This window comes from Epinephelus lanceolatus, chromosome 3 (assembly GCF_041903045.1).
Source record: "Epinephelus lanceolatus isolate andai-2023 chromosome 3, ASM4190304v1, whole genome shotgun sequence".
Classification (NCBI taxonomy): domain Eukaryota; kingdom Metazoa; phylum Chordata; class Actinopteri; order Perciformes; family Serranidae; genus Epinephelus; species Epinephelus lanceolatus.
This window is the reverse complement of record NC_135736.1, coordinates 5,062,441-5,078,472: the sequence shown is the minus strand read 5'-3', so window position 1 is coordinate 5,078,472 and position 16,032 is coordinate 5,062,441. Positions and strand designations below refer to the sequence as shown.

The 16,032-nt window shown below is 43.2% G+C and overlaps 1 long non-coding RNA gene across 1 annotated transcript in view; it reads right to left on the bottom strand.

Moving 5' to 3' along the window:
• Positions 1-14,149, bottom strand: part of LOC144459463 (uncharacterized) — a 60,130-nt gene extending 45,981 nt beyond the window's left edge. The window contains exons 1-2 of the long non-coding RNA XR_013488442.1: positions 14,085-14,149; positions 7,690-7,792 (exon numbers count right to left, since the gene is read on the bottom strand). This is a non-coding gene — a long non-coding RNA (uncharacterized LOC144459463). The remainder of the gene's footprint in view (positions 1-7,689; positions 7,793-14,084) is intronic.
• Positions 14,150-16,032: the final 1,883 nt, after the last annotated feature.

Sequence of the window (16,032 nt, the reverse complement as noted above, 5' to 3'; positions counted from 1 at the left end):
TAAAGTTAATGTAACATGACATGCCCCTCCTTTTCAAATCATTTCCTTTGCTTTTTGTTGTGATTTTTGCGGCTGTTGCACATTTGTAAAAACCACCTGCAGGAGTGATTTGCCAATTTAGTAAAGTGCACCTGAAGCTGTCCGATGGCTACGACTAACATCCCGGAACACCATTTAAGCTATATTAATGGCAATGATCAATAACTGCATGCCAACAGCCAGAATAAATAATGCATCAATACTTTGTATTTAAAGCAGCAAAGAATCACGGCTCTAACAGCATCAGACATGATGGAGACCCCCTACCTGGCAGCCCCTGTATCCACGACCCCCGCTGTTTGTGTATTGTCGAACCATGGCAGCCCATTGACAACCTCCCCCGGATTGCCAATTTCCCGTTGGTGGTCCAGGGTTTCGCCTGTCCTTTCTCAGCATTGTGCAACTGGAATAGGTGCGTCCTCCCCTGTTCACGCTGCGGTTGTAGCTCCACGATCTGATTGGACAGCGCTGAGCAAGACTTCATCAGGAGAACATCCCTGTCGTCATGACAACTTGCCAATATCCCAACAGGGGTGTGTTTGTGGGAGGGTGGGGTTGCGGGGAGGTTGCTTTCTTGCCTCCGACTGGAACACGACAACGTTTTATTTTACATCATTGTTACCTCACCGCTTGCTTCCCTCTTGTCAGTCCTAGCGGGCTAAGCTAATCTGTCCAGTTTGCGATCTCAGAGCATATATGGGCCAGTCCGCCACAATCTGTGAGTCTACAACCAGCTGTCCCATCAGGGTTGTCTCTCAGCCCAATGTCTCGCACCACAGGATGCCAAAGCAGCTTAAAACGATGGCCGTAATCGTTATTCCGTCACATGAGATTCAGGATGACAATAGCAAATACAAAGAGAGGGACTTCCAACAAACAAAAAAAGTTTGCTCTTGAAATGGCTTAAACCAATGCTGCATGTCATCATGTTCCACAAAAAGAGAAATACTTTTAAAATGCAGTTTGTTTGAAACTGTGGCACCTTGAGAGAAACTTTTGAGAAAGACAACTTACTTTGTATCCTCAAATGGTCTTTGTCATTGTATGCCAAGACCTATCACCCACATCCTTCCCATGAAAATCTGAGGACAACTTATGCGAGACTTAAAAGTCCATTGTACCATTTTATCATTCTGCTAACTCAGCATACAGTTTGGCTCAAAGAGAGAAAACTAGATCCCACAGCATCAGGCTGGAACAGAGCAAAAGAAATCAACAAAAGGCGGTAAGAAGAGAGAAAAGAGGGGTAAAGTGAGAGGAAAGTAAAAGAAAGGCATTATCTTGTTGTCAGCCCTGCTATCAGCGGCACAAACAGATGAATGTTTGGTGGGTGAGACACCTGCTGTGCTGCTAGCCTGCTAGCCCATGATTAGCAAAGAGCAGGCGGCTGGTTCCCAGGGTTCTCTCCCAGTTACCTCCTGCCGAGCTGGAGACGTTGACCTTGGCCACTGCTGGAGCTCTCCTCCCCTGCTAGGACTGAATGGCGGGCCGGGATGGAGGGCCCTAGCCTCTGCGCTCCTTTGATTGCTAATCCCCCAAACATTGTGCACCACCCGGCACCCTACCTGGCCCTCTAGCTGGAGGCGGCTTGGTGGTGGCCATTGAAAGCAGGTGATGAATGGGGCATAGCTGCTGGAAGCCAGGCTCCCTGGGTAGCAGATGAGCTCTGCAGGCCCACAAAGCTGCTTAAAACAGTCCAGTGTGGTTCTCATCTGTTTTGGTAGATTTCAGAAGAAAAAAGGATGCCCCCGCTTAGTCCTTGTTATTTTAACTATTTAATGAATGGATGCCATTTTCCAAAAATAGCCATATTAAACGAGTAATGGGTATTCACAAAATGTAAACAATGTCTCCCACAAGGAGAGGGCGGACTGAGCTACGACATTCCCATCAACCAATTCAAAAAAACTTCTACTTGGAAGCACGAGTACGGAAACAGAAAAGCTGACAACTGAAAAAAAATCACTATACTGCTGCTAACTAGAAGAGCCGGCAAAAATTGATCGTGCGTAGTTTGAGTCCTCTTAAAGTGATAGCATCCTTTTTTCTGACCACCGCCCAGCATGGGTTAGAGCTTGAGTGTCAACGTAGTGATAGCGTGTCAGTGCTTAGCCTTTCATTCTGTGTGTGAAGTCACTGACAATGCTTTGACCAATTTGATGGTGAGAATCGCAGGGTAATGTAGGGAAATTCCAAATGACACACATGAAAAAGCAATTTCCCATGAAAACTTTTCGAAAATATCCCTCGGGACAGACTGACAAAGGCTAGATATTGTATAGAATTAACCATGACAAACAGAAGGCACCAATACAATAACACTTCTCATAGGGCAGTGGTGATAACATTCGATTCTGCCAATTCAGATTTTCGCCCCAGTGACATGGAATCCCAAATCGTTACCAAATACCTTTCGAAGGCAGCGGCAAAAAAAAAAAAAAAAGAGGAAAAAAAGAGAAGAGCGATGCCACGGAGTGAAAAAATGAAAACACAAACCTTCTCATTGTAACGTCAGCAGCATGTTCAGGAGAGACTGCTGGATGCCAGACTCTTAAGGGGACCGGAGCTGAATTCAATGCCTCTTGTCAGGGGAGCTTGATGTGATTATCGCCCCCTGCTAGGGCAGGGATAGTGAAGTTGTCTGGCGCTGGCAAGGACGCTCAAACAGCACTGCGGGATGCCCTCTTGCTGTCCCCACTCCCGGAACATCGGTCCGGACACAACGGGGGGTGGGAGGCATCCACCATCTTCACTAAAGAGTCTGTGTGTACATGTGGCTATGTGTGTGCATTTGCGCATGTGTGAATTCACATTGCACTGACATTATTGTTCAGCAGTTTCTCACTGTTGTGACTGCTGATGTTATAGAAGCGAGTGGAGTTGTTGAGATGAGGTGGACCCCAAATACTTGTGTTCAAGGTCAAGGCACTGCTGACTGGCCACTCATATTTTTATTTTTTTCAATGCATTACGCCTAAGTGTGTAAAGAAATTTTAAGGTAGTCCCAAGCGTGTGCACATATTTGTGTTTGCCTGTGAGTGATTACAAATCATAGTTTGGTCTGCCTAAGGAATATTTCTCTCCCCCTTCTCTCCACTGAGGAGTCCATTGCTTCCGGCTCATATCGACAGACCCTCTGCTAACTATTGATCTATGAATTTGAACAATCTGATAAGAACAATATGTCTTTTTCAGTTGTGCCATTGTGATGTGTCTGTTTAATCATTTTCATCTCAAGCACGCCTAACTCTAGATGCTTGTGCAACAGCAGTCAAACACAACAGCAAATGCATCTAAACAGCCATTTAGTGCTGAAAATGTGAGTCTTTTCCATGCACTGTAGTTTTTCTTGCACAGGCCCATATGGATTCACCACTCCAAGCTCAAAGCTATAATAGAATTACATTCACAAATGGGTGCAAAATGTAAACAATGCATTAATTAAACAGAGAGTGATGAAGGCCTAGGGGCAATGAAACTCTCTCCTAAGGACATGTTTATGCATGCACAAAGGAATGCAGCTGACATAAAAAGAAAAATCATACCACAACTATAATCTGTGCAGTATGTGACACGGTGACACACATATCTGACCACTGATGCATTTCTATACACTTTGACCACCCAGGCATGAGATGAAAACAGCAGAACCTTTTGGGTTATCAAGGCATTTCGGCAGATTTCCCCACATTGTACCCCCCCAGCACCACCCCCACCTTTACTTTCTGTGCTGTCCCCCTGGAGGCAAGGGGGCAAAATAAGACTTCAAAGGAACTCCAAAATAGTCCTGACACAAACTCATTTCCTCATGTTACATGAAGGGGGCTGGCAGGCTGGCTAGACTGCTCAGACTCTGGTATGTCTCAGCCTCCTACTCTGCGCTACCTCATAACAAGCAGTGGTGACGGGATGCCATTTTTGACAGAGCGATTATGGACAGTCTGACATCGACTTAAAAGGAGCCAGATGGGGAGGAGAATTTACAAGAGCCTATCTGTGGGTCATGCTGGGCTCAGATGAGATGAGGAAATGGGAGCTCATTTAAGGGGATGCTGTTAGCAGTGAAGGACCACAAATGACTGCAGCTTGGAACTATATTAAGACAAAGCAGCGAGGGTGGGTTAGCCTGTACATTCAGCTGTTAAAACTTATTCTGGACATTTTTGCCACAAAACAGTCTAGAATCTGAGGGAGTAGTGTTTGTATTAAAAACACAAGTAAAAGGGTCAGTTCACCAAGAGAAAAAAATAAATAAAAATTACCTCTAGTGGTACCCAGCTGTGTGGACAGTTTTGGTTTTATCATCCGCGGCAATCAGGAAATTTTGTTATTTTGTACAAGCAATACAAAAAACACTCAGACCTTCTGCATTGTATTGTATGGAACACAGAAAAAAATCACATGAAAGAGTACTCCACCAATTCAGCACTGCACTCCTACAACTCATACAACACTTTTTTTCCCCTGCATTCTTCCTCCTTGTCAAAACCTGGCTCTTACATTACCCAAAATGCAACTTGACTGCCAACAGCTCAGTCAGAGATTCAGGTTTGTTATGCTAGTAGCACTTTATGTAGCTCCGCAACCTGGTCATCTCTCCAAAGTCATCAAAAACCTGAGCATGGTCAGTGACTTTCTGCATCAGACACCGGCAAAAAAAGCCATCCTTTCACATCAGCATGATATGCTGCTGGTGGCTAATGGCGCTCAGCAGCGTCAAGGGGAAACATGATGGGAAGTGGAAGTCCAAGTGTGGCAGCTAGGAGGGGTGGTGAATGGGTCCAGCAACCACCAATTTTCACCCAACAACCACTGACTTTCATCCGTGAGGCCGGTGTTTAAGATTGTACAGCCAAACCCGTTCTTTTTTTGCCTAATCCCAACCACCTATGCATGTGTTGGCTAAACGCAACCACATGTGTTTGTCATTTAAGGAAAAAAACTTCAATTTGCAGTGTTGTACCAACATACCTGTTTATTTTGAAAGAGACTGCATGCAAACTGTACATTTCCTGTGAAAATGGAAATGTATTTTGAAAACAGACAATGCATGTAACAGGCTGAAGTTGACTTGCATGTCATATCTCAACGTGAAAAGTCCACTACCAAAACGTTGTGTGATGAGGTCGGCGTGAGAATGTGCTGAGCCTCGAGCCACTAACCTCAGGCAGAAATAAGCAGAGGGCTACAAAGGTCTGGTCTAACTCCACACCTCCATATTTATTTTCATTTTCAAACTTGTAGTCTGCAACAGCAACTGACACTGATATCGTTTTAGGAAATTTATCAGTTTTTCGCAACTCCGTGTGACCCACACAAAGCTTTTTGCAACTTTTTTCTCACTAGAACCAACACCTGTTGACAGATTTTGATGTGTAAAATTGGTGGAGACCCCCTCTTAATGTCCTCTTACCTTGAGCTTTATCTTGATATTATCAGATTTTGACGATTTCGCATACGCATAAATTAGCCAGCAACTGGCAGACTTTCCCTCTACTCATAACAGGACAGCACGGTTGAATTTCAGCCTGCATGAATGTTTTTTTTAGCTGAACATTGTTGAAACAGAGCAGCTAATGCTGCTGTAATAGGTTAGTAGAGTGAGATGCTGGCCATGCAGGTATTTTATCTCTTGATGGCATTGTTTACATGTGGCATGTTTATGTCTGTTTGTCTGTTGACCAGGAGCAGAAAGTACTGTAAAGGTGTAGCGCTCAAGGTGATGGCTTGGCTTGGATTGGATCGGATAATATTTGCTTTTTAACTAACCTTAACCACATTCGCACTCTGACCTAGTTATATATCGACATTTGGTCGGCAACTTTCCACATCAACATATGTTGTGCAAGGTACCTTGGATGCATTGGTTGTTGATGTTCTGGGACACTAGTTTCAGCCTGTTATATGCATACATGCATCTGTTTTCAAAATACACTTCCATTTTCACAGGAAATGTACAGTTTGCATACACACTCTTTCAAAATAAACATACAACATTGGTACAACACCGCAAACTGATTTTTTTTCTTTCAACAACAAACGCACATGGTTACACTTAACCGACACACACACACACGTGGTTAGGTTTAGGAAAAGACTGCCCGTGTATCATGGCAATTGTTGTTGGTGGGTGTCTGACGCTGGAAGTCACTGACCAAGTTCCGGTATTCAACAACTTTGAAGTGAGACTGGGTTGGTAAGTATCCTTTCATAGAATGACAACATCAGCATTTCGTGGAATCATCCAATATTGCATTAACTTTATTTTCTGCCAATAAGCTTGAGATAAGAAAAGTGAGCTAAGTGACATACTGAACAACTAAAGAGGTAATACACACCTGAAGTTTTATTTTGTAATTATTATATAATTCAATGTCCATTTAAAATTACAAAAAAAGCATCATATGACAAAAAAGAGAGTGTGTGTGTGTGTGTGTGTGTGTGTGTGTGTGTGTGTGTGTGAACACATGGCCCAAAAACCTGCAAAGATTGACATGGCCCTGAACTTGACTTGGCTGAAATTCAATCAAAAATTTGACACACTTATTACTAAGAAATTATAAACTGGCTTCAGATCTGAAGTATCATTTGGAAGGAGACTACCCTCCCTGGACCTCTTCCTATCAAAGGGAAGACTCCATTTAAAAGTTCTTAAATTATTTTACCTAGTGTGTGCAAGTGCAGCAGGCACACAGTGCTGTAAGGGATAAGTAATATTCTGTCAGATGTGTTGTATTTGATGGTTAGGAAGGAATCTGCTGTTTGGAATAGAAGCCAACAGAAGTGTTTGGCCAGCAGGTATGGAGCTGTTGCTAGGGACTCCCTCCTGCTGCAGCGTTTTGATGGTGATTGGTTAATGCATTTTATCCAGTGTGAGCGGGCTGCTGCATTGTATACGTGTAACTACTGAGATAATACTTGAGATCAGATTTTAATAAGGACTTTGTCTTTCAAAAGAAACCATTTACCCCCAAACAATAGAAATGCTTTCTGAATATATTACACAGAGTCATCTGCATGATAGGTTTCAATCACAGAGCGAAATGAGCTGAGATTATTAATCAAGATTAGGTGATACTAATATTAGATAAGTCCAGGATGTAATATAGCTCATGTAATGAAAGTAGGAATGAACCTGGGTAAAAGCATAAGATAATAATTGGCACAAGCATTCAATCTGCACAGAAAATTGGTACTGTCACATTAATATCAGCCCCACCTCCACCACCACCTCCTACACATAAACACACCTAGATCTGTGTACATGCCTGAGTTAGACAGAAAAAAATAGGCATTAACACAGTTGTGATTCATAAAGCTTTCAAAGATTTCATGATGGATAAATGAATGTGGAAAAATTGATCTATCTCGCAAATTGCAGCCAGGAAGAACTGAGAATTTCTACATCACTCCACACTAAATATAGATTCTATGAAAGCTATTGACTTTTTTTATTGCTTGGGGATACATTGATTTTTCTCTTTGATTGTGTTTTCCACAGACACAGGAAGAGGAAAAGCAGTTTCAAACTGATGCACTGATAGCACAGACGTTTTCCAGAAAGAAAGGATCTAAAAACAGATACCTGGCAGGACGGAGCAGCCAAGGACACACGTTGAAAATCTGCAGAGTTACACGAGTGACACAAACCTGTTGAGCGACTCTTCCTCCCCCCTACTCGGCTGCTGCGAGGACACTTGTTTCTCGTGCAGAAGGGTTTTGATCTTTTTGCATCGGCATCCGCTTCCTCCATCTACAAAGGCCATGAAAGAGAATGAGTAATTCATCTATCTCTGTGTGTGTGTGTGTGTGTGTGTGTGTGTGCGTGCGCGCTAGGCTTGACCTATTTCTGCTGCACTGACATGAGGTTGGCATTTCAGCTTTACAAGTACAACTGCAGATGCAGGCGCACAGATGCATGAGGAGCTTTTTGTTTCAAACGTTGAAGAAGCGACTGTTAATAGTCACTTCAAAACTATAAATATTTGAGTGAGTGTGGATGTCACTTCTGGATCAGCCTGCTTCTCTAGCTATCATCAGTCCTGTCACACACAACATGAAGTGTTTCGTTATTGCTGTAACTATTGTATTTGTGATATAAATTATTCGTGGAGATTTTTCATATAGCATGGGGTCAATTATACCATTTTAAATTGTGTATTTTTAAATCATTTTTTATTGTTTTTATTTACAGTCAAAACCACAGAGAAAATAAAATATACATTCAACCCTTTTAACTCTGCAATAGAAATGGCCTGCAACTGCCTACACAACCTAAGCTAAAACGTTATGTAAGTCATCGAACCATAATAATTGATGAAAGTATTCAAATTGTGTCATTAAAAAAAAATAATCAAAAAATCTGACCTGTTTTTTTCATCAGATTTTACAAAATACACACAGAGAACATTCATTGTAACTTATCAGACTGAGGGTCGCGGGGGGCTTGAGCCTATCCCAGCTGACATCGGGCGAGAGGCAGGGTACACCTTGGACAGGTACCCAGGCTATCACAGGGCTGACACATAGAGACATACATAGACACACACATAGAGCTCACATTCACACCTATGGACAATTTAGAGTCACCAATTAACCTATCCCCACTTGCATGTTTTTGGACTGTGGGAGGAAGCCGGATTACCCAGAGAAAACCCACGCTGACATGGGGAGAACATGCAAACTCTGCACAGAAGGGCTTCCCCCTGGGATTGAACCCCTTGCTGTGAGGCAACAGTGCTAACCACTAGACCAGTGCTAACCACTAACCACTAGACCACCAAATTATATAGAGGATGTATTGAACATTTACTATATCTCTATCAAGAAAAATTATATCCCAATAATTATCCATCATTTTGTCACCCAGCTCTAGACATCATTAGACTATTTAGCATGCTATTAAAGAATATATTTATTTATTTGGCATATTTCCCACAAGACATTTTGGACACTGATATATATTTATCTGCTAGACCAGGGATAGGCAACCTTTACAATCAAAAAGGAAAAAATGAATACTGCTGTTAAGTTTCAGCAAAATTTACAAGGAAAGGTGCCAGGCCATTCATTTTCATATAATTTTTTGTCAAACCCACAGGGAGCCACTGGAGAGGAGCTAAAGAGCCACACGCAGCTCTGGAACTTCAGGTTGCCTACCCCTGTGCTAGACAACTACACTTGACACTGACAAAAAGCTAGCATATGCCAGCTCCTGTCAACCCTAGTTACAACATATTTCACCCAGTAGAAAACTGTGCATCTCATACGGTCAGGTTGCCTTGTGCTTCAGCTTTAGATGCTAAGTGGGTGTGACCAAGTGTTGGTAATTAGACAACCATGGAATGCGAATGGGTTGGTGTTCCTTATGTTTGGGTAAATTAGAGCTCAGAGAGGTCTTATAAGATTTTGAGGGGTGATGCTCTGTGACCTTGCCACTTTGTTGGGCCGCTGCTGCCACAACTGCAGGTGGATGCAGTCGATCCAAGGGAAGCTGCAGCTCATGCCCCATCATCAAAAGGGCTGGGGAGCTGCCAGTAGTGGAGTGTGGTGTTGCCCAGTAGCAGGGTGTAGAACACCTCAGGAAGAACTGTGCAGTGTCCGCAAGATGGCTCTTCCTTGGTCCATCAGAATGGCACCAGCTCCTCTAGGACTTCTGACGACCACCCCTCCTGGACAAAAGTGCAGAGCTGAGTATGGAGTATGGAGTCCTGTGCTGATGCAAGCTTGAGGTCCTGAAAGGAGACTGTGGCCTGGAGTGGAGTGTGGAGCATATGAATAAGCTCTGGTTCAGTCCTGTGCAGGCTCGGTTCTGGTGTGGGGTTGAGGGTAGCCTAAGAGAGCAGGTCCGCCACAATGTTTTCTCTGCCAGGAGTAAACAGTGTGGTGAAGTTGTATTGCTGAAGCTTCTCTGACCAGCGGTGGATGTGCAGTGGTTTGTGCCCCCAGTTGTAGCAAGCAGGATTGTATGGGCCTGGTGGTCTGTCCGCAGTGTAAAGTGCCGTCCATACAGGTATATGTGCTACCACTCACATCCCCAGACACAGGCCAGCACCTCCCGCTCCCCCACTGAGTACTTTTGCTCAGCTGAGGTGAGGGATCAAGAGCCAATTGCCACAGGGTACTTCTTCAGGAGCTCTCACAATGGTGGTCTTTGAGTATTGGAAAAGGAATAGTAGGCTGTCATCCCCAGAAACAATGCCAGCTGGGCTGGGCAGGAGGGCCCAGGGAGACACTGCACAGCCTCCCTGTTAGAGTGAAAGAGGCTAATGCCATCTTCAGACGTGCGAAATCTCACAAACTCAATGGCAGGCGCAGCGAAGATGCACTTTTCCCCATTCAGTGTGAGATTGTGGCTGGCGAGGACACCAAGCATCCAAGTCAGGCACTGGTCGTGGAGGGCCGGTGTCGTGCCACATGTCACTATGTCATCCAAGTAGATGATTACTCCTGGGATGCCAGAAAAGATGGTGGTCATGATTTTTTGGAAGCAGCTGGGGCAGAGGTGAGGCCAGAAGGCATGCGAGTATAGCAAAAAACTCTGACATGGGATAGGAAAGCTGTAAGGTTGCAGCTACCAGGATGGAGTGGAACCTGGAGGAAACCCTGGCAGAGGTCTTCAGTTCCTCCACTATGGGCAGTGGATACTTGTCTGGGACCACAGACTTATTCACTGATCTGATGCACTTGTGCAGGCCTCCAGACTTTTTCCTTGATACCACCAAGTTGGAAATCCAAGGGGATGTGTCCACCCTCTCAATTATGCCTGCCTCCATAAGCTTTTGCATTGCATTTCATTGTCAGGATGGTGGACCCAGTGTTGTCCAGGAGGGAAAAACCAAGATCACAAAACAAGTCTATGCCCATGAGCTGGCTCCCCAGTGGGTTAACAATGGAAGGGCCCTGGTCCCATAGCCCACAGAGAAGGTGATTGTGCCCACCATGCTAAATTGTGTTCCGAGTGAAAAGAGCAGCCGCAAAGCTCCCGTATCCAGCAGCAGTGGCAGGCATACCCCATCCAATTTGGTACACCATTTAAATGGCCGGGAGGTAGGAGCTCACTGGATGAATGGTGGTTGGTGCTGGCGGATGAGGTGAAGGTGGCGTTGGACTGGCGCCAGCAGGGGCAGAACAGCAGACCCTGGCAAAATGGTTTAATTTGCCACAGCGTCAACACTTCTTCTAAAGACACAAAGAACATATTGGCAGGGCAGGTTGGGGCTCGGGTTTGGTGTGATGAGGAGCCACAATTTCTGCAGGTCCAGTGTGCTGCTGCACCCTGGCATCCAGCAAAGTTCACCTCAGGGCTGTCCTGGGGGGACTCAGGGCGAGGAGACCCTGTTGACGGCCCCACTGTCTACATCAGTAGTGTGGACTGGGAAAGGGAGGGGCTGGAAGGTGCCAGTTGCGACACTAGGCCAGCCACAGATTCAAGCAGGAATGCCATTTCCACTGCCTTTGAGTTAAATCATCAGGTGACATTAGGAATCTATCACTGAGTTTAGGATTGTAAGTGTGTTCAGCTGGTCCCTAATCAGTTTATCCTCCATCCTCCAGTGCCCCAAACTTACAAAGACTGGCCAGGCCTCTCAGATTGGCCATGTGATGGTGGACTGACTCACCCTCCTGTTGCTGTTGCTGTTGCTGGAGCTGGCGGAAAACAATTAAGTGGAGCATAACATCCTGTGGTGGAGTGAAGTGCTCAGACAGCCGTGTGACACATGCAGAATATGCAGTGGTGGGTCCAAGGGTCTAAAAAATCTGCTGTCCCTCACTGCCCAGGTTGTGGATAAGCATAGCTCTCCTCTGTCCGTCGCTAGCATCCATTAATCCGACAGCCTCTATGAATGTTTCAAACGATTTGAGCCAGCGAGCCCAAGGAACCAGCAGCTCGCCAGGCAGGGCCCAGAAACAGAAAGAGAGGTGGGAATGGAAGCTCCATCTTCGTTGCCAATGTTATGTTCAATAACCTACAGATCACATTTCCATCTTAGTGTGCACTTTATTGTGCGTTGCTTCAACACACTGCTTGATTTCTGACACCACACTTTATTTCCAGCAGTTGTTGTAAAACTGCCGTGCTTACTGCAGCAACTGTGCCACAACCAGTGTGGCTCATACACAACACCCATTATCACAGACAGGCCAGGACTTAAATCAAATGGAGAGTGACCCATCAGCTAGTTTACATTTATCACATAATGGTGAAACTGATGGGTAGATTCTTCTCAGTTTAGTTTTGGAATAGTGAAGACCATGAGTACATTTATCAACACCTGCATCACAATTATGACGGAAGCAATGATTGATAGTCAACAGAAAGAATCCTAACTCATCTTTTGGGCATCTCAGTCTTTTCTACACACACATGCACATGTATCCAGCTCCTCTCTTTGAGAAGAGGAAAGACGAAGCCTCTATCAAAGCTTTGATGTGGGACTGGAGACTGAGGGGAGTTCAAAGGGCATGTCAAGGAAGAGAGAAACAGAGGGAATGAGCGAGAGATGGGGGAGGAGGGGGGTGACATGGGAAGACTCACACCAAGCTTCTCCAGGGGATAGCAAGGAGACTCTTAATAAGGACACGAGCTAATGAGGTCCAGGGACATTCAATACACACAAAGGCTTCCAACAGTCTCCGTAACAGCTTTTCCCTGGACTTCTGACGTTCCTGTTTCACCATCAAGAGCAAAACGATGCGTTCTTCATAATCTTATGAAGAACAGGTTCTGGACTTGATATAAAGGACTCTAATAGGAAAAGCAAGGCCATGTGAGGAGTATGTTGTTGTTTACCAGCGTGCAGTTTCCTTCATAGCACAATGTTTTTCAAAACAGGATGCTTTTTGAAATAATTATGCAGGGATGTTTGCAATTTCATCTGGCCATACAAAAACAATCTCTCTTTGCAACCAGATGGAACATATCATTTCAGAAAGCTTATGGATGGAAAAATCACTGTCCCACTTTTTTTTTTTGGTAACTATCACTGCAGTAAAAGCATAGAAGATCTGCATACATGATTGGGAACTGATTTAATAAGTTTGAGATGTCAGTAGGAATCTCTTTCCTTTTTGTGCAGTTGAAAGGTTTGGCTCTGAGGTACGGCGCTACATCATCAGCTCTGGTGGAAAATATTAATGTTGTTTATGATTTTCCTAATGATTGAGATTAAGTTGTGTATGAATTACAGTATTTGGCCATGAGGGATGAAAATTATTTAAAGAACACATTGTTTCCTGCTTATCATTCTGAAAAAGCCCAAAGGGAGAAGGTGTGGGGTGAGAACTGACATTCCTACATGTAGCCCTCATTAAGCCAAGTGGAGAGGGAAAGACTGGTTTAGATTCATGGCCATTCCCAACCTCAGCTCAATTGGTGCATCTGAACAGACCCTGTGATAGAAACAGCATGCCACAGGAAATTGAATGCAGCTGCATCTCTGTTGTTTGTTTCAGTATTATGGGTCTTTTTTCTTCCCTTCTGTTCTGCCTTTTCACACTTTTTTTTTGAGAAATAAGGTTTAAGAATTAGGACTTTCCAGCTCTTATAACCGTTGTCCTGGGCTGATGTAAAGGTTTTATGCATAAACTGTAAATCCAGGGATGTTTTCACGCATCTGATTGGATGGTTTCATCTGCCCTCCCCCCTACTTTGAGTGCTCTGTGGGATTTTTGCAGAATGTCTTCGTCAGCCATTACTAGGAAAACCAGGAATTTCGCAATCACAGCTCGGGTCTTTAGAAATAGATGTCAGGCTCGCAATCAATCAGCGGTGCCCCGGTTTGATCTTTGGAGCAGTCTGAGGCAGCTTCACAGTGTGACTAACGCTGCTGACACATTTCCTCGTTGCCCCCATTATATCTCAACCAAACCGCTAGAAGTCGACTTGTTTGTGTTTCACAAGTGGAATTTTCTCTGTATCTATATATCCTTCTAATGCTCTGTTTTACTGGAAACAGATGATGCTTGTAGAGTGGCATAGAGAAAAAGACACTTGGATATCAACTCTGCCAATTGTGTGTATTTTGAGTGTATTTTTAAATTACCTTGCATTTTTAAAGTTCCCCCTTACTCAGCTGATTGTTGCTTTGCTCGGATGATGGTCCTTCACTGTACAGAGTGATGTATGTGCGGTTTTGAACATGAGAAGGCTGTTTGCGCATTCATCTGCTAAAGGGAAGTTCCTCTGTGCCGGTTCTTTGTGACATCACAACTAGTTTGGAAGCCAATCATGTTCCAATATGAAACCCATACAAGTGTGTTGTTAAAGGTCCAGTGTGTATTTCCAGGAAATTATAATATGTAACCGAAATATTTCATAATAAATTATTTTATAATTATTAGTATTATCACCTCACAGGCTTTTGTTGTGAAGTTTTACCAAATTCATGCAGGTAAATATAGTAATTTTACAGAAGTACACTGCTAAATCACAGTAATACATGGAGTTTAACTGTGAGATTACAGTGAAATACAGGAATTCTATGGGATCATATTGCTAAATATCAGTAATCAAATGTACATAAACTGCAACGTTACAGTTAAATACAGTAATTTACAGGAACATACTGTTACATCAGTAATGTAATGGGCTTTAACTGTGAGGTTACAGTTAAATATAGTAATCCTACAGGAGCATACTGCTGAATCAGAGTAATATGCAGGCATAACTACTGTGAGATCACAGTATACAGCCATCTTTTCACAACAACTTACTGTAAAAATGATACAGTAACATACTGTGAAAGTAATGCAACGAGTAGGAATGTCATTTACTGTAAATTCACAGTCAAATATTTTACAGTCAAAATACGAATCACTGTGTTTCATTACCTTAGAATGAACTGATTATATACATAGGGAGAGGGTCCTCTTCTACAAAGATTGTCATGTTACTACAGTAGCCTAGAATGAACAACCAAACACCATCTAGACATGCCCATTAGCATTTTTGTATTGGCCACTGTAGTTAGCAGCCCCTCCGTGACAAGAGCTTCGGAAAAACACTTTTTTTTTTACGTGAAACTGCTTTATACAGTGCTTCTACTGGTTTAATTTATCAGGTTCATTTTTTTTGGACAGAAAGAGACCTTTACAGTATACGGTATAAACCCCCTGAACATCTGGATCTTAAGTTATCAAAAAAATAAATAAAAAATGTACAGCCCATCTCCAACATGCCAAACAATGACAAAGAAACTGATTCTTCATGTAAACCTGCCTCATGCAAAAAAACAGTTTCTCAAAATTTTAGAAAGGTATATAAAAATGTATTTCCACCTTCAGTGAACTCCATCATATTCAGAATTCACACAGACAGTCTACAGAAAAATGTGTCACTAAAAACAATTCAATGATTACAAAAAATTCTAGTATATAAAATTAGGTTCAAAGGGGTTTTAGAATCATGAAAAAAAGCAGCACACTCTAATCTGAAACGGCAGGGGCCTGTCCATTAAGAAAGGTTAAACGAAAAATGAGCCGCTGGAGAGCAACAAACTGCTGCTAACCAAGTAGCACAAAGCACACACACCCCCAGAGCCAAAGAATGAGCCACCATGCAGCGACAGCCTCTCGTTCAGCAGCTTACAGCAGCTAAGATTAGCAGTGAACAGTAACAGGCAGTGCTGGGGAGTAACTAGATACATGTAATTAAATTACAAAATAAATTTAATTGTCATCAGTCAGAGTTACTGAGAAAAAAGAAGAATCAAAAAATAATAATCAAATGTAATAGGTTACATTACTTTAATGAAGTCATTAAAATTATTACATTATTGTTACGTTTTTAACAAGGTAGATGGTAAATTGTAACCTATCACATTTAAAAAAGTAACCTTCCCAACACTGGTTACTGCTGGGCCAGGTGGCCGATTTAGGCTAAAAGACTGACATTAGTGACAGCTATTTTGCTTGTGTTTATAAAAAATTGTGGCATTTAACAGAGACGTTTATTCATTATTAAACTGAGCTAGGAGTGCTAGTTGAATATAG